The sequence below is a fragment of the Pollicipes pollicipes genome, unplaced genomic scaffold (genome assembly GCF_011947565.3).
Source record: "Pollicipes pollicipes isolate AB1234 unplaced genomic scaffold, Ppol_2.1 Scaffold_4881;HRSCAF=5763_pilon_pilon_pilon, whole genome shotgun sequence".
In the NCBI taxonomy this organism is placed as follows: Eukaryota; Metazoa; Arthropoda; class Thecostraca; order Pollicipedomorpha; family Pollicipedidae; genus Pollicipes; species Pollicipes pollicipes.
In genome coordinates this window covers 54,913,011-54,931,982 of record NW_023596576.1, presented here as the reverse complement: position 1 = coordinate 54,931,982, position 18,972 = coordinate 54,913,011, and the positions used below count along the sequence as shown (strand labels likewise).

Sequence of the window (18,972 nt, the reverse complement as noted above, 5' to 3'; positions counted from 1 at the left end):
CTCTCTCTCTCTCTCTCTCTCTCTCTCTCTCTCTCTCTCCTTCCTTCCTTCCTTCCTTCCTCCCTCCCTCCCTCCCTCCCTCCCTCCCGCCGCCCCCCTCCCTCCCTCCCTTCCTCCCTTTCTCTTCCTCCTTTCCTTTCTCCCTTCCCCTCTCTTTCTCTCTCTGCTTGTCAACAGTGAGTGTATTACCAACATTGCGGGCCAACCTGTGGCTTCGAGTTGACCGGCACTCGCCTGCGAGCTTAAAACATAGCTGCGCCTTCTTCAGCGTATAAGGGTTTGTTCTCCGGGACCTCCAGCGGACAGAAAAGTGCGACGAAGCACCTGGTGAAGGCGTTTGCAAATTGTCATGTCATCCCGACACCGTCCGGCACGAAGGCCCATTAATTCGACGGGAAACGGCCCATGTCACGATTCCTATGTACGCAATGCGTTTTGACTTCAAACGAGAAAGATTGAGCCGCGAAGAGCATAGAGGTCGCAACATAGTGCACTGTAACCGGCGTTGAGATGAAACACAGTCGCACTTTTCGTGATACTTTAGGCACCATGTACTTAAAGTATGCACGGGTCCGAGGTCCCGCATGTCGTCGATGATAATTCTCCCGTGTCATTCCCAAGGGCAACCTAATTTTGAGGTGAAAGCTATTGAAACAGAAGCCCGCGCACGCTGCATGTCAGTGCACTGATGCCTGAAAAGGATCAGAAACTAATGCTGCAACGCAGCGAGGAAATCTAGTTTCACAATTTTACATGGGTTACTGGCTTCGTATGTTTTACTCTTGGGTCATCTCTTCCACCGTAACGTTCACTTCTGCTATTATCTCGCGCGTTCCATAGCGCAAAATATATCTTACTGGCCCTTGTTGCAGCCATGCTACGCTGGATTCTCAAGAACTCATCGAATGAAGGCCTGTTCGGTGAAGGGGACGTACGGGCCTGGGATGTCATCCACCTCGGCAGGCTGAAAGCGAATCCAGATGTACTGCTATCTCTGGGACATTGCTTCACCCGATCTGCGTGGAAGATGCTCCTGGCCTGGGTGGACCAGTTCGATGAAGAATGTGATTGGTTGTGTGGTTGTGGGGAGGACCACCTCATTGGTGCCGCCGTGCAATGTGGTGTGTGTGAAATGTGGTTCAGCACGCGCTGTTCTGTTGGTCATGTTATGGGTATGGGTGCATGTATCTGTTCACTGGACATAAGTAAAAGACCTGGTCACAGCATTTCTTTTCTACACAGCATGCACAGTTCTCACTATTGGTGGCTTAGGGCACCAATGCATGTCCAATGTCTATTCACAGCAGCACAGTCTTGTGACAGTTCTTCTCACTGTAAAGACTGCAGACACCCCTCTTTCCACACCTCCCTCTTGGGTACCTGTTTCTGACAATTTCATTGCAGGTCCCTGGCATATCTAAGCAAAAAAATTAGAGTGCTATAGTTATCATCAGGTTTCAAATGAAGAGCTAGGCCTTTATGATACCCTTGATATAATTAGACTCATACAGCAAGTTACAATGCTTGTACCACAAAGCATGCAATGGAGCAGCTACAAAAAATGTCATATCTGATCACTTTCATGGAAATTATATATCCATCACATAATGTGCTTACATGCACTCATATACCTAGGGATGATGATGCAATCATGAAAAATTGACCTCACATGGTATTCAGTCCCCAAAACAACCATAATATGTGATCAGATGAGACTGCAACCTAAGCCTATACATAAATATTTGCAGCATTATGTTTGCTAGCTGTCATTTGTACTGCTCATATCTCATGCCTCAAAATGATCTCAAACAAAAAATAAAAAAGAGGCCAGTTATGAAGCTTGGACCACAAAGCATGCAATGGAACAGCTACAAAAAGTGTCATATCTGATCACTTTCATGGAAATTATATATCCATCACATAATGTGCTTACATGCACTCATATACCTAAGGATGATGGTGTGATGATGAAAAATTCATGTGACATGGGGTTCAGTCCCCAAAACAACCAAAATGTGTAATCAGATGAGATTGCAACCTAGTCCTACACATAAATATTCATGGCATTATGTTTGCTAGCTGTCATTTGTACTGCTCATGTATCATGCCTCAAAATGATTTCAAACAAAAAATGAAAAAAGAGGCTAGTTACCTGAGCAGTGTCTGGATTAATTGAAGAGATGCATCAGCTTTACAACATGTAATAACAACGATGCGGTATATTTTGTACCACCAGGTTCATACATGTCCTCAAAACTGCAGCTATAGAAACACAACACACACAAGCATAGTGCAAGACAGCAGGCAAAGTACTCAACGCCCTGCAACTAGCGGCCCAATGCCGCCTTACACTAAAATCATGGAGAAAAACCTGTGCCTTTAACATTAACATCAGGTTACCAAACGGCTACCGCACACAGGAACAGCACCGTGTACAATACACTTCCTTAGCTTTCGTGCATAACACACAAAAGCCCCAAACACACCATAATTTCAGGCACAACCCTATACACGCGGCTCGGCGGGTCGCAATCAACTCGTGAGTGGGTTATATTTCCAAACGGCAAAGCGGAACATGTTGAAACACTGCCGTAATTCACTGCGCTGCAATACCACAGTGATCGTTTGACGTTTATCACGCATAGAACCGACCTCTCGCACGGGACTCTGCATTTTTGCACTCCGTGCCTCCAAGGCTGCCAATGCGCGTATTATTGACACGTACAACCATCTGAAAGATTTTTGGAGGGTGTATAAGCCCGGTGCGTAACCGCCCTCCGTTTTGGAGGGTGTATAAGCCCGGTGCGTAACCGCCCTACGTTTTGGAGGGTGTATACGCACAGCCTTAAAATTTTGGCTGTGCCTCTGGGAGCCCGCTCATGATGCGAAGACTCTACGCTGCCTCTGTAAATGCGTGCACGAAATAATCCTTAAACATATGTTTGCACTTACAAAGAATTGTGCACAGGGAAAAACGTCTAAGGAGTTTTGTGTAAAGCAACTTGTAGGCTACGAATAGTTCATGAGAAGTTTCGAGCTTACAAATATTGAGATTTCAGGCACAACGACGTTACAAAAAACAATGCCATACGAAAACATGCAGAATTAATTCTTGTAGCTCGAAAATTTATGGAAATACGATCCACACAAAGATTCCGTCCTAGATCTCATGTTTTGTACTTGATTGAACATTATGAAACCAGGAACAGCTTACGCTTAGGCATTGTGCGCACATCTTGCAGTAAGTTACGGGCTTACACGGTCGCTCCTCCAAACCGCTTCAATTATGGCGACACCGTGTGGATTATAAACGCGAACCCGAGCAGCGAGAAATCGTGCGGGCGTGCGGGGGAATCGGTGCGTTCGTTTTTCTTTCAGTTAGGACATCCGCAAGCCACGGGACTGAGCAGGTTAGATGCATGTGTGTGTGATTTAACATGGTTTGAAAGGCACTTTTTGTCGTTGCTGTTAATTGCTGTGTCGTGGCAGTGGCGTGTGTTAATGTGAGTTTCGGGTTGCGACGTGCGTAGGCTGTGATTGCGAATTATGTTAGTTCGTAAACCAAGGTATAGTGACCTAAAAACTGTATTCCGTTGGTTTTCTCTCGCGATAAGTACCACACCCATTTTGTTTGCTTCTCCAGCCCAGTTGAATGCCGAACAGGCGATACCTTGTGGGAGCATTTTCAGCCATGTACGTTAAAGACTAGGTTTGTGTGTCAACCTGCTTCCTTACCAAATGTAGACACTTTATAAGTATGCATGTTGCATAATTGTGATAAATGCAAATTTTGGGTACATATGTATACTAATGTAAGAGAATATTATGTTCATGGTGAGAAACTGTGTGCCTGTGGTGTACTAAATCCACTTTCCAGCAAAAGCAAATTGAGTTTTGCCTATCCTTCATTGTAAAATTAGCTTACACCCCTGCACATTATGCTTGATGCAGTGGGGTGAGAGAAAGGGGAATTTTCCTTGCATAAGTAGTACATAACCACAGGAAGGAAGGTTCTAAAGTAGCCTGTCAGTTTTACATGTGCAAAATAATTTGTAGATCGTCTCTGTGCAGACACTCCATAAGATGCATTCAGGGCTTACACAGGATTTCACAATGAAGTGGGGCTGATTTATTTTCAACATACAAAATTCTGTATTCAGTTATTTACTGCCAGCTGGTAATAAACTCTGAAGACAAAGGGCTGTTATTTGTATGTAAACATGAAATGCTGATACCGTGGTGGGTGTGCGATTGCAATGTAATTTTCATTCCAGCGTAGCAGCTAATGAAAGCTTAGCAATACCACAGCATTATCAAAATAATCCTTGTTTGCTTAGACTGGTAAGTGGTTTATCAACATCAAATGATAGTTCTGTAATTCTGCCTTACTGCATAACTTACAAGCTGGGTATGCAGTACTATTCAAAACCCTGATGTTATTGCTGATAATGTCTATTTCTAAGAGGCATTAAGTTTTCAGCTGCATCTGCTCCTAATTAAAACAGAACATGACCATAAATAGCCATTTGGGATGCAATGTGGCCTTTGATGTTGGTGTGCCATAAAACCCAAATCATCATTATCATCTGCACTGTTAATAGATATGCAGCTCACTATGCAAATAGTGGTGAGCAATATACAATATGATCCCCTCCCCTGCTTGGAGGTATGATGTTACATGTTATTTCCAACTCAGAAAATTGGTATGATTGAAAGGGTGCATTTAAACATGCTACCTCTGTGGCATGAATCATTCTGAACACAAGGCATATGCTCCAGATTCTGCTCCATAATATCCCACACCATTGACCATTAATGACTAATGTGCCTAACACTGTGAAATCTGCATGTTTGCCTCCTACCCCCCAGCCACCATGCACATTGTTTTCAGCCAATCAGCATGCATCCTGCTCTTCATTTCATTTGGTTAGTTTGGTTACATTTTACAGAAATAAGGCTTTTGCATTGTTGACAGCTTAAGCTGCTTTTGAAGTTAATGGGTTGGAAATTATGTCTCTACCATTTGAGTTGTGCCAATATCTTCCAACAGAAGTTTCATCCGGCTGGTTTTGACCACTGAAAATGGCTGTTTGCTGGCAACCATTATTTAAACTGCCATTTGGTGTGGTTTGAACTGTGAAAGTGCTTTTGGGGGATTTGGTGTAACAATGATGAAAACTGGAATTGTTTCGGTCAGTCTTGGTCCTATCATAGACAGTCAGCTAGGTAATAAAGGTGTATACTGGCTTTGATGCTGTCCGTCATAGTCCTACCACAGCTCTGAATGACCTTTCTAGGTAATTTGCTACCACTCACCTGGAACCTGGACCCCTTGTGCATCCTGACAGTGATCTGCAAGTCCAGCTTGTATGGCTTGGGGCAGCTTTATACCCAGTAACAACTTATACTACATGGTTGATCTTGAGTGAGATAGGATCAAGAAGGCACTGATATTTAAAAGAGGGCTTGAGAAGAGGGCTTATGCATTGCTCATAATTGTATGCTACTCTTGATGTTGACCTATTGCTGCTCCCAGTCATGGCTCGTGGTCAGCAGAAGATCCAGTCACAACAGAAGGCTCAGGCTAAAGGTGCAGCTCTGAAGAAACAGGCTGGTCACAATCTGAAAGATCAGAAGAAAGCTGCAGCTGCTGGCTTGTCATTTAACTGTGACATTTGTAAGGTATGTGCTACTGGTTTCTTGGTGGATCATGCTCTTCCTTTTTGGCTCACTTTCTTGGTCTACAGTCATGTTGTGTGTCTCGTTTCATGTCTTGACTACATATTAATGAACATAATCTTTATTTACCCATGGCATTCTTAAGCATGTGAGAATTATGCACTCACGACTGGTTCCATGACAGGCGTAGAATTGATTGGTCATCTGCAATCGCATCTGCACTCCTCATCATCCATAAATGTGTATGTTTTCAGTCTCAAATGCCAGACCCAAAGACCTACAAACAGCACTTCGAGAGCAAGCATCCGAAGAGCCCTCTTCCAGAGGCACTCAAGGATATATAGTGTGACAGCCTCACCAGCTGAGCTGTGACACCAGACAGCGCTGGTGTGACTGCTGGTGGTACTAACGAACATGGAGCGGTTTTCCCGCGCCGCTTGTTGCGTTCCGGGTATGTGATGGTTAGTGACATCTCAGACGCCAGTCACTTGCTATCACTTGTCATTGATGTTATAACTCACACGCGGCTGGTTTAGTGTGTTTCCATTGGGCGTTCGTGATAAGCCTTTAGGCACTCACTGGCGGAAATGTGTGAAGTTTGGGTCCAAAAGATGTCCGCGGGACACGTGGTGTTTCCAGGAACACTGGTACGCTTGGTCGCCGCGTGCTGTCCAAGGATGCAGCGCTGGGTTGACAGTGTTTATACTAATATGATTTGTGCGCTCGGTAGGTAAACGGAGAGGTTCGTGTTGATCTGGTGCACGGTGCGGCAATGCCTGGGCGTCGATAGCTTGGATTTCACTTTTCCTCGCTAACAGCCTGCTGACGTGTGGTTGACGTTGCCCTGTGTTCAGTGTCTACCCGTGTGTGCCACGGTTTGCGGCCACTCGTGTGCGGTTGTTCTTTACACTTGTAGGCCCAGATTTTAAGGATTTGGGAAATAAACATGGTGACCGGTTTGAGGGTCTAAAACGTTAAATCGAGCATACCTTAGCTCATCTATGACATGGCTTTTGAGTGTGGCTTCCTTAACACGCGCGCGGTAATCCTCTTCAGGCAGCATGCAGGCATGCTGCATTACTTGAGATGGTCCTGCATGCGGCCATCGCCGTTTGCGAATATATGGTGCCAACGCAAAGGAGTTATGTTCATGATATTTCCCCCGTTTTACCCTTTTGCGAATTAATGACATGGTCGATTGTGGGGACCGACTAAAGTACCTGGTTTTATGCGACATCGGATGGATTTGGTTTTAGTTTTATAGCGCCCAACAAGTGCTCAACTTACGTTTTAAAAATCATTGGCCGGGTACGCGCGGCAGTTGAAAGGTACTCACAAGGTGATGCTAAGAGCGATGGTATCAGGCTAAGATTGAAAGCACTATACAAATTGGTGGACCAAATGAGCTCTAATCATCACTTCCTTTCATGACCGTGTCCCGGGTACATTTGAGCTAGTGTTTAGCAGCAAATTAAATTTGGCGCAAAGACGTTTCGCTCCTGTTCGGAGCAAAACCCAAATGCTACCAACTGAAATGTTCCTCAGCCTTCGTGCTAGAGTATGCCGAAAACTCGACCTCTGAGTGAGCCCACTAAGTTATCTGAATTACGAGGGATTCTGCTTTTTGCCTGCCTGCTCAGTGGAGCACGTGAAGGCACGCCAGGCAGGGGGCAGCTCGCGATCGAGCACCATTAGCAACGCATTCATTTGTTACGTAAGCTCTTTAAGGCAATACGGTGCAGGCAAGCAAAAGAGCTCATGGCGCATCGCTGATCAAAATTATTTTGCGAATACATAATCTTGAAAATCCTGCGGCACGTTTTCTCCTCTAAGTTGCCTTAAATCCAACACAAAGTTATCGATGAAATAGCAAATGGCCGGGGATCTAAGTGTACCGCCGGGGAGTCTGCGATTTCTCCACGGGCTCTCATGTGACAGGCGCAGGCGCCAAGTGTCCAGCTGGCGGAGCGTGCCATGCCAATCGTGTCCCAAATTCGACTGAATGCCAAATGAATAGATGCTTCCCTACGAGGGGTCGACTTATTTAAAGGGCTGCCCATGATTGGTTGTCCTAACGCGTTTCCCTGGACGAGTACACGGGTAAGCGTGAAAGACGCACTCGCACATTGAAAAGACAAAATAAGTGTTGTGGCCCGCAGCGGGCAAGTAAGCCGCGCATCACACTTAGGCGGACTAGGCGGACACGCCCAAGGCGCGGGCGCCTTAGTGCCCAACTTTCGGCACGTATCCAGGTCATGCTTGATGCAGGCTAAACCGAATAGCGAAGTGAGTACAAGAAGAGTACTTTGCTAGAATGTTGTGGTATGCCTGTTATGAAAGGGTTCGAGCATATTTCGACAGGTGTGTAGGTGATTATATCTTATTTTAGGTTACGTAACGGGTTGCAAGGCGTCATAAGGAACGATGCTTTATCATGATCTAAGTTTATGAAATACTTGATGATGATGATGATGAGATGGGCTCTGAAAATTGGTCAGGCAGCCGCAAGGGAAAACCGCCACCGCATCTTCATATTAAAACGTAAGAAAGCTCATTGTCCAAAAGTTACTGGCTGATTTCGAATTTGTGTGGACAATAGCATTCCACGCGCATGGACAACTGTCTGGCCAAACGTCATGAGCACTCAGGATCATCCCTCATGGTCGAAGGTGATGTTAAATGATGAGAAGCTTCCCTTTAGCCAAAGTTCACGGCTGATTTCGGACTGCTAAGCAACGTAATTGTCTTCAGCGCTTAACTAGCGGTTTTGGTAAGTCCATGTCTTTTAACATCAAGTTTCCAGGTCAAATTTCACGTCAAGTGATGGGCGCCCCACTTTATTCACTACTTACCGGCGTATTTGGCACTTCCAGGGCATCAACATCTTCAAAAGTGAAATTTAGTGCCCGTGGAAATGGCCTTACCTCTCGAAGTCAAGGGTCAGCCGGGGAACTTTTTATTGAAATGGAGTTCCCCACCATTTGGTTTTAAATGAGTATCGGGTGTTGACCATGAGGGCTGCAGGCCTTATGGAAGACTCGAGTTTATGTGCTGGATAATATTGTTTGCGCTTTATCCAAAATCGGCCGATGGCTTTTCGATAATGCTTACTTCCAGTTTTTTTGTCTTTACTTTCAATTTGCCCATGACGCCTACTTCAAGAACCAGAGGTCACACCGTGTGTTCTGACTGTGTCCTAACTGTACTGGACTGCCTTAGGTGGTTTCAAGGTAATCAGAGCTTGCTACTAAATAAATCGTGAAATAGGTCGCTAGCTTGATGTTCGTCTCTGAGAAGCCATGAATTTTCCCCAGGACGTTAGTATCAATCCTAAAAAATTATGATTATTTAAAAATATTAAATTGCTGCAAAGACTTAGTGACTGAGCATGTCTGTTCTTTGACCTGCAATAAGACAGAAAAGCTAGCCTTCAGAGATTATGGCGGGTCAACGCACACGAGTTTATGTGCTGTATAAGATAACAATACTCCGGCATCAGAAATAAATCATGAGCTTCTCAGGAGTGACAAGTTCGCTGTTATTTCCTCTCAAATTGGAACTGAAAGTCAAACTTGCAGACGACAACTCTTCAAAAGACGCAATTTATGCGCCGACAATGGTGGCGTTAATTTAAAATCTGAAATGGGTCTATCTTTTTGTTGATTTGTGTTTTCCGTTCAGTTGACATTTAGTTTTGCTTTTTAACTGATATATCAATAAATAGATGCAACTTGGTTTCGGGATGGTCCTTCCGACAAGTCGGTTGCGATGCCTATCGTTGATCCCAATGGCTCAGTTGTTTAGAAATCTCGCGTTCCGATCCACCCGCTTGAAGCGGGTTTGGATGGGTTCGACTCGCTGTTGGTGCTCGTTATTTGCACTAGCTGGAATGGCCCGCGACCAGCGCCAGTGACCGTGCCAACAGCTAGATGACGACAGAGTACGGGAAGGACCGCGCAAAGCATTGCGGTACATTAAGCTTTCACGGCAAAAATGGACTACATAACATAAATCCAACAAACGTGGACTACATAAATCCATCCAATCAAAAGGTTGGGACTAAATATAAACGATGTCATCTATGTGAGAGCGCAGGATGGACACACATTCATATGGGATTTTGAACTGAAATAGCCATCTTGGAGACCTTTCGGTGCTGTTCACAATCCTGCCCTTCTTGAGACCTAAGCGCCTCTAGTTTCTGAGCTACACGCTTATGCAATGGGGAAAAGTATATGAGGGAAAGAACCTTTATATGGGAGAGCAAGGCAGCCCATGCTTCATGTTTTGACAATGGGAAACTGGCTTCTATCTATCCGCATGCGTAGTATTCGCACGTTGCTGGTTTAAATATCAAGATTTGCCTATCGACCTACTCGATAGGATATCGTTCTCATTCGTCTTTATGATATGACATGAAAACGAACACTATCCGGCATTAACACCACAGTTATAACAACACCACCCAACACCACCCAAATTATAAATGTTTGTTATCCCTGGAATGCCCCTGGGCAGGTGATGCTAGGCCACTTCGAGACAACAGAAATACTACTAAAGGTATGATCTATGGACGTCAACACAGGTATTTAGGAGATGTCCTATTCGTTTGAGCCCGCGCGATATTGTAATGAATCCCTTGTCATAATGGGTTCAAAAATGTTGGGTCAGGTCACTGGAGAATGAACTTCTAAATAGGTCAGCCTAGACAGACTGTTGCTAGGTCACTATGAGCATATGTAGGTTGATTTTCTGAAAATTTGTAGAGGGCTCAGTGCAAAAATGGCCAAACCTACCGCCAAGATACACAACAAAAAAGGTCTCTCCCCGAATTTGACTCGTTTTCCCCTCAAAGCCGGAGCACCCCTCCCCCAAATAAATGGAAAACTATACCCCCTATTTTACGCCACAAAGCTTTATCTTTTTATTTATCGGGCCAGACTGTCCATGACCTTGGGTGGTTTCTTCCTGGTGATTTCCTGGATACGCTAGTGCCAATAGCGCTGTTGCTATCGTCCCTTCTGGCGTGCCGGGGTTCGCCTAGCGTTAATCACCGACAGCAACGGCCTGGCCTGGTATGGGACTACGCGACTGATGCGCGCAACAATACTTCATCTATCGCTGAATCGTTCTTACCTACGCTTGTGAGAAGTATCCAAATTTTGCACTTGTACATTCGGATTTCCTTTCGAATACACAATAGCTTTGCTTTGCACTTCTTGGGTCGGTTTTTCACCCCACTCTAATGTGAATCCCTGAGAAAACTCGTAAGTGGGAATAAATCACAACTGTGGCTAGTAACACGCATTTTTGAGTGCTCTTTTTCCCTAGCGGAGTTTGGAAACTAAAATTGCAGTGTAAATGCCATATGTTTAAGAGCAAAATTTCAAACCTCTTTTAACGAACGTTCCACTTGTGAGATGACGCCAGCCCAGGCACAAATCCAACCGGCTGTTGTTCTTATTCAGCGCCCCACGTTTAACAGATGGACGATGTGCAGCACATATAGCTGATGAGGCTCTTCGTGAGCACACTACAACGGTGAAAATCACAGCTTAGTAGAAAAAACAATGACGCGCCATGTCATATGTTGCAAGTAATTTGGACAGCGTGTCCAGTCAAGTGACCTTGCATGCACCAGCGGTATGCTTAGTGTAAGCTTCTGAGGCGATTTGTGAATAGCATTGCAATAAAAAAACCATGAAATCTATCTAAGCTCCCTGAAAGCAATCTCAGAATCATTAATCATGTAATTTTACTACACTTTTTATGATTGTTTGATTGTTTGTTGACGCACGTAAGTATTCAAGAACATTACACTAATCAGATGCCGCATGCCCTTTATGGCACTGTGCCAGCGACGTATACGAGACACGTGTTGATATCACCTAAATCAAGCTGTTGATTATGGTTGCAAAATTGTGTTATAGGTTGAGGCCCCGTTCGATCTGTGGTCAGCTCAATTATCAGCTGAAATCCGTGACGTCACGTGCGCTGACAGAGCGTTCGATGGCCCGTTCGATTTGTCGTCAGCACAATTGTTAGCTGAAATCCGTGACGTCATGTGCGCTGACGGAGCGCTTGATGGCCCGTTCGATCTGTCGTCAGCACAATTGTCAGCTGAAATCCGTGACGTCATGTGCACTGACGGTGCGTTCGATGTGTGTGCCAACGAGAAAGTTTTTTTTCTTTACTTTCCCTTCTTCCCTAACATTTTGCTTGAGACCACGCACTAACTCTGGCTTACCGCCGGCACATTACTCACAAAATGGTGTTTGGAAGTGTGGCTTTTGCTCCGGCATTACCATCAACTATTCCTGCGGGAATGGTTCTATGCGTCCCATGCCTGAAACTGCCTCTGTACAGTCCCGCGCAAGAAGGGCCTGGATCCCAGACCCGCACCCCTGTTTGGAGCCCTTGGCTTTAACAGTTAATCCCGGGACAGGGGGACCACTCCTCAGTCGCTGCTATCGCCCTGGCGGGGGTCGGTCCCGGGAAAGTCTGCCGAAGCCATGCTAAAACCAGGGACCTCCGGCGTATAATGTCACATGCGTTGCCAATTACGCCACCAAAGTGGTCGGAGTGAATGAAGATGTGGACAAAAACTTGCTTCGAGTACACACACACACACACACACATATATATATATATATATATATATATATATATATATATATATATGTGTGTGTGTGTGTGTGTGTGTGTACGTGTGTGTATGCGTGCGTGCGTGCATGTATGCGTGCATGTGTGTGTATGCGCGCGTATGTGCGCGTATGCGTGCATGCGTGCGTGCGCGCGCGCGCGCGCGCGTGTGTGTGTGTGTGTGTGTGTGTGTGTGTGTGTGTGTGTTTGTGTGTCTTACACCATAATTTTTGTGAAATATGTATATTGTGCACACTTAAAATGTGAGGCAAATGTCTGTACTTTGATCGCATATTCCTGTTTTCTAAATTTCAGTCACTTTCATTTGCAACAGTATATTTGTGTAATGTGAAGTATAATAGCCCACTTAAGCTTACAATTCGCCTTCATCATCTGGTCGAAATCCATCACCTGCAGCGATCCACTTCCATTGATACCCAAACTCCGATTTTGGTGCACCTGCAGCCCGACCAAATGTTTTTTTCTTTGTAGCTGTGTTAGCCCCACAGCTCAGTTACAAGCTGGACTATAAGACGGAGCGGCGAGACCATCGCATGTCACGATCGTTACGCCTTCATCACGTTTCCTGACATGTCTCGGCAGAAGATATGCGCATCGGGGTAATGTTGGCCCTGTGTTGTACGTCGATGCCCGAAGCCAAGCTTTTAAAGTCGACACAGAGTCCACATGATGTGGCTTTAGGTGTGCCTGGACGCCTGCAGTTTCGGGAACAAAGAGCGGATGTTGACAATCGCGACTGTTCGATTGCCGGAAGCAAGGCTTACTTAGGCTGGCGGAATCCCCCGGCCTGGAATCGCGAGGCGAGCCGACGGCTTGAACGTGACACCCGCATCAGGCATGCCTGCCACGCCGCTTGCCGATTCGGTGGCGGTCGCTGTCAAACGTGATCACCCTGCTATCGGCTTAGTTGGCTGGTGTAGGTCGTCATGCTTTCGTATCTGCTGTTCCAATGACTAGTCGCAGGGGTATTGAATATCTGAAATTATAAGGCTTCTTCCAGAGGCAGACGGCTACTAAATTCGCCACGTTCTGGACAGCCAAAATGCGACTGCCCTGGGGACAGTTATCAACAAGACGTCGTGACAGAAAAATGTACATTGTTGAAATGCGTAATACTTAAGACATAATTGACCAAGGCCAAAACGTTCGTACTGTGCCACAAAACTTGGCCTTAATTTAGAAGGCAAGTACAACTTTTTTGCCATTTTGCCATTAAAATAGGGAGCGTCCCGCAAAAAGAAGGAAAGGAATTCCTTACCGCGTATCTCCAACAGTGTGTACAGCTCAGGCGACTTGCACTCAGTGAGTCCTGACAATGTAGTTCTTTTCCCTTTGTGTCCCTTTTCATCCAGGAACAATTCTCAGTGCCTGCTTAAAACTGGTGTCATTTTGCGCCTTCGTGTTAAATGTTCTGCATATCTTGCACTTTAAAATGGGGTGGGGGAACACATTGAGGAAATAATTAGAAGTTTTGACGGGGCAGTGACTTGTGTAATGTACCAAAGAAATATAAATCGATATCCATGTCTTAAGCTTCACTAAAAGAAACTGCGTGCTCTATCTGACAGTGCTGGGCGGACCGCGGCGATATAAAGCGATGCAGCGTAGGCTGGTGCTACCAGAATTCCGTCAAGTTCTGCAATTCATATATATATATATATATATATATATATATATATATATATATATTACGATTTTAAAGTTAGATAGCATTTCGTACTTACGGTAAAAAAATATGTGTGATTGGATTTAGCTGCGTATATTACTACTGTCACATGCATCTCACAGTAATCTTGCACTCAACACAGCCTGATCTACTAACTCTCAACAAATGAGGTTGATCTCGACTGTGCCTGTGAGGCGGACAGCGACTTCCCTCTCACGGAGGTTTGGTACGAAGCAAATGTCGATGCCCGACATCGTGGTCGATCGGGGGAGATTATTTTTTTAGATGAACGTCGTTATGGCCCAAGCAGTAGAGAAAACACATCTGATAAAAAAACTACGATTTCGTTGCAAATGTCGCACATACGGTACCTATCAAAGTAGATGATTTTGATTATTCCTCACATCCATACTGAAGTCAACTCATCACTGATTATATCAAGAGCATTTGACTCAATCCCGTCTTCGTCGCAGCACAAATATTTAATGGAGTCTGTGCCACTTCCGTTCAACATGGTTTCCGAATTAAACACGTATTTGCTGTCGCACCTGAGCCCATCTCAACTCTGCAGTCCAACCTTTTGTGGTCTTCTGGTCTTGGAAAAGTACGTGAGCATTAATCTGGTGTGGCAGCAGCTTTCAAAACAGCGGAGTCCCAATCTGAACTACCGACTGATGACCGGCCGGCGGCGACTATCTCCAGCCGCAATTCAAACCAGGGACTCCTGGAGCTTGAGCCACTCTGAGCGCAACCAATGCAAATGACGCATCCTTAAAGCCCAATCGCCAACTAAATAACTCGATGGGGCGGGGGAGGCCTAAACAGTGTGCTCATAGTTTTCCCATTCTTCCTCGCATGTCGCTCTTCGCTGGTGATTAAGAGTACCGTAAGTACGTGGGTCGCAGACGAGTCACCCCACGCCAACTCTATGCCGGTCGAGTAAATGTCTCCATCTCAGATCTCGACATAACCTGGCTTCACTGATTATCTCGCGCACTGATCACGATTCCTAAGTTTTTAGATCTCTGCATCGTGTGAATTCCATTACTGATGATGTTAGAAGGCGAAGGAATGACGGATACGCGCTCAGTAAAACGGCGACAACTTTGAATCGTTGCGGATTGTTAGCAAAGACGGCAGTATGTAGGCAGTAGAACTTTGAAGGTAGTTGGATTCCAGGTTATGGTGATTTAATTAAAGAGTACTGAAAGTCAAAATTAATGGCACCGTCACTAGCTTCCTTCCCTTTTCCAACAGTAAATATATATCCGAATTTGAGTACATCTTAGGCTGGTCAAATACTTCAATTTTCGAGATTCCCGTTCAAATGCGCATAGGAAGCATCTAACAGAAAGATAGGGACACGCTATACGCCCGAGCAATGCAGATGCGGTTATAGCCGGCCGCACGGAGGCGGCACATCTGCCCTTGAATCATCTTTCCCCTTATCCTGCGCCCTCCCGCCGCCGTTTGTCCGGGGCATACTGTGTACGCCAGCCACGAGTGGGCCGAAGTGGCCCCTGGTGGGAATCTTCGTCGGAGCGCCGGGCATATGCCTTGCTTAGAGGTCCCTGCGCGGGCAAAGTCTCGGTGGATGGGTCCCCAGGTGCGCGTAGTCATGCCCCACCGTTATCTACTCTCCTTTATCCCAAAGCTCGGGAATGGTCATGACTAACCGAAAGGGCTCTAATCCCAATAACCAAGCCAAACCGGCGCAGCGCGACCCCCGGCCGGTCCCGCTCGCTCCTCAGCACTCTTCCGGCCGACCCGACATTGCTGCTCCCTTCGCCGCCTCGCCGCCACCGGCCCTTGTTGCTTGAGCTGCGCAGGGGTTGTAATTCGCCCGGGGTAAGGAATCTATGTAAATATGGTTCGCTCTTTTCTAGACCAGTAAGGAATGGTTTATAAGCGTAGTGACTTATACATGGGACCGTGATTAGTATTAAGCTGCAAGGTGCTATGAAGATATTTTTTATTGACTACACCAAGACTACCTAAACTAAGGTCGATTACTCAGCTATTAAATGTGGGACTGGCGCCACAAAAAGGCATTGGCGCTCGGTAAATAAGGTTGAATAGTGGTGTCAATAACATACGACGAATCACCTGACAATGTTCATGCAACTTTTGGGATGCGCAATTTTGGCATGAGTAAATGCAACAGCCAACATCATGGAAATATCTGGTCTTCGCATCAAAGCGACCAGTCGAACAGGGATCGGACATAATCAGAAGCCCCTGGACCAGTCGGTGAGGCCTAGGAAAAGCGCACCGTTAGTAAGCTGCTGATACAGTCCAGGGAATGAATACGTCGATGGAGAAAAGACACATTGCTGCATCGTCGCGAGCATGGAAGACGATTCGCGTTGCACAAATCCGAAACGCATGTCATAATCAGCGCCACGGATATTTTAAAGGCGTCCATATGCACCACATCTCTCCTTCCGAAGCTATGGAATCTTCGTGTTCTTGTTATGGCCCGCACCTCCGCCGTCGGATCATTCGCCTTTTCAGCTACCTTTTTGGCAACGACTGTGAAGTCACTGTCTGGGTTATACCCCTAGTGTTCGTGTGTAGATCCAGCACTTAACACCTAATGAGGTGCAGAGGTTTCAGATCGAGCTCGCGAGAACACACAGTCTTGCACGGTGTGGCTTATTCTGTTTTACTGCACGCAAGTATGTATCAGATCACTAGTTCGAGCTGCGCAGGAAACCTTTGCGAAGACCAGGGCAACCAGTCCTTACTTCAATGCATGCTTCAAATGAGGTGATGTGAGCCGCGGACAATGGGCTCAAAAATCGGTTGTGCAAGGTTTCGTCTCCGTGTTTCCGTCGCCATTCTGTACATCACAATGTTGGGAAAATGGCGGGAAGAAAGTCTTACTGCCTTAGTAGTCCCCAACATTAACGCCAGCTGCACATACATATTTAGCATAGTCAGGCTATTGTAATGCTAGGAGAGCTTTTTCCGTGGCACACCATTGTGGCCACAGCTCTTCTTTTTGGGAACGCATAAGAAGCTTTAACCATAGCGAACACTGAGCGCATGAAGGTCTGGCAGACATCTGCGGACATCAGCAGCAATCGATTTCCGCGGCGAGCGCGTAACACAACCCTTCTCAGCGCTCTGTAGTGTCCCTCGAATACAGCATGAGGCACGATCTGCTGTACTAAAAAAGTTCAGCGGCCTGTTTCTCTCACCACATCGCTTGCGCCAGGTGAGCTCGCTGCTAGCTTTGCCGGGTCCGCGCTCTTGCCCCGGGGACAGGATTGGAACGGCTTGTCAACTTGGCCTGCGGGAGGGCGAATAACTCCCTCCTTCCTTGTGTGGCGTGACTGAGTCTTTCACATGGTTCCTGACGAGAAACGACCCAAAGGTCGGAAGGCTAGCGCACCTTTAATGTGTGGATTGGTGAAGGCGACCACGTGTATTGCATGTATGTAATGTGCATGCACGTAGCTGAAGTTCTTTCACCGTATGTTGTTCGACAGGATGTTAAATGGATGGATAATGATGATGATGATGGTACTGATCTGCTCCGTATCTGGACACTGCATGGACTTGTTCCTGCAGTGATACGTTTTGTTATCCAGCCAACCTTGTCACATGTTTCTTTACCTTGGCATATGACATGAAAATACCACTCGTCGCCCAAGTCCAAATAAGTCGTGTGCAGTGTGATGCTACGAATTTTGAGATTTTTAACGTGTGACAGAGTCATCACTGAAATGACAAGTTTGTGATGCTCTGCCACTTTTATGCTAGGCGCTTGAAACGCTGTTTGGGATGCGTACATAGTTTCAAATGTTAGTGTACCCCTAAGTTGTGTTGCAAGTTGAAACTAATGAAGAAGTAGCTTTTGGCATCACTTTACCGCCTTCCACTTGTGTGTAGTGACACTATCGAATGAACAGTAACTTCGGCTATCTCTCAGGGACAGCCCAGAACTTCATCAAGTACGACAAATATATGATTGTTTGAGAAGGTTCTCAGAATTAACGAGCCGTGTGGCAAAATAGAAATTCGGGCTTCATTCCGAACTTTGCTTTCAGTCTGTGCAATGAAATGGTGCCGTCACCAGACCACATTGGATTCCATCACAGTGTCGATAAACACATGAGTGCTCTGGTGGACTGTGATCAGGCAGGTTTGTCGCAGACAGGTTTGTCGCAAGCAGGTTTGTCGCTTGTTGCCCATTGCTTGTGCTCAGTTTCATGAGCGTCAGTCGGTATTTTACCTTTTCAGACGCCCTCTTATAAGTGGAAGTCAAGGACAGTTGCTGCGTTTCCCAAGCATACACGATTCGTTTTCTGCCAGCATACTACCTTGGTAATCGGGTCACAAACGTGATGCCATGACGCATGGTTTCCGACATAACCTTGGGACTTGGGTGTTTGATAAAAACGCACAGGAACGAGTGTGTGTTTGTGCATCATTGGGGCTTTACCATGCACTCAGCTGCTGAGGCTACATGGCATCGCCTGCCTCTCACCCTGGCAGGAAGGATGGGTACTGCGGGGAATCGAACGGCGTACCTCTGATTTCCCATACGCACAGTGGTCAACGCAGACGCGTTAACCACTACGCCACCGGCATTCCACCGAATAAGGGTCGTCAAATACAAACCACACTCATGTCCCATCAGCATTCTGGAAAATCTAGCGGGGTCCAAAGCATCATTCTTGTGGGAGTCACCGCGTGATGCAAATCACGGAAGTGAACGGTGACAACAATGACCCTTTGATGACAGGTTGTTGCCGTTTATTGGTCGCTGTATGCTTCAAGTTAAACAAGTTACCACACACCCTCTGAAGTGTATCACACCTCAAAATCACTGTGCGAGTAGAACCGGCTATCCAGGCAAAGCCTGGGATAGCCAGTCGCTAATTAAAGCGCGGGCGGACCGATCGCTGTCCTTATCTGTGGGGGAGAACGCTGATAAACGCGACGCTGCCCACCAA

At 46.1% G+C, this 18,972-nt stretch overlaps 1 long non-coding RNA gene across 1 annotated transcript; it reads left to right on the top strand.

Moving 5' to 3' along the window:
- The first annotated feature begins 3,327 nt into the window (after nucleotides 1-3,327).
- Nucleotides 3,328-6,638, top strand: LOC119101455 (uncharacterized). The gene is made up of 3 exons (XR_005094566.1): nucleotides 3,328-3,410; nucleotides 5,537-5,682; nucleotides 5,934-6,638. It is a non-coding gene; the product is annotated as an uncharacterized LOC119101455 (long non-coding RNA).
- Nucleotides 6,639-18,972: the final 12,334 nt, after the last annotated feature.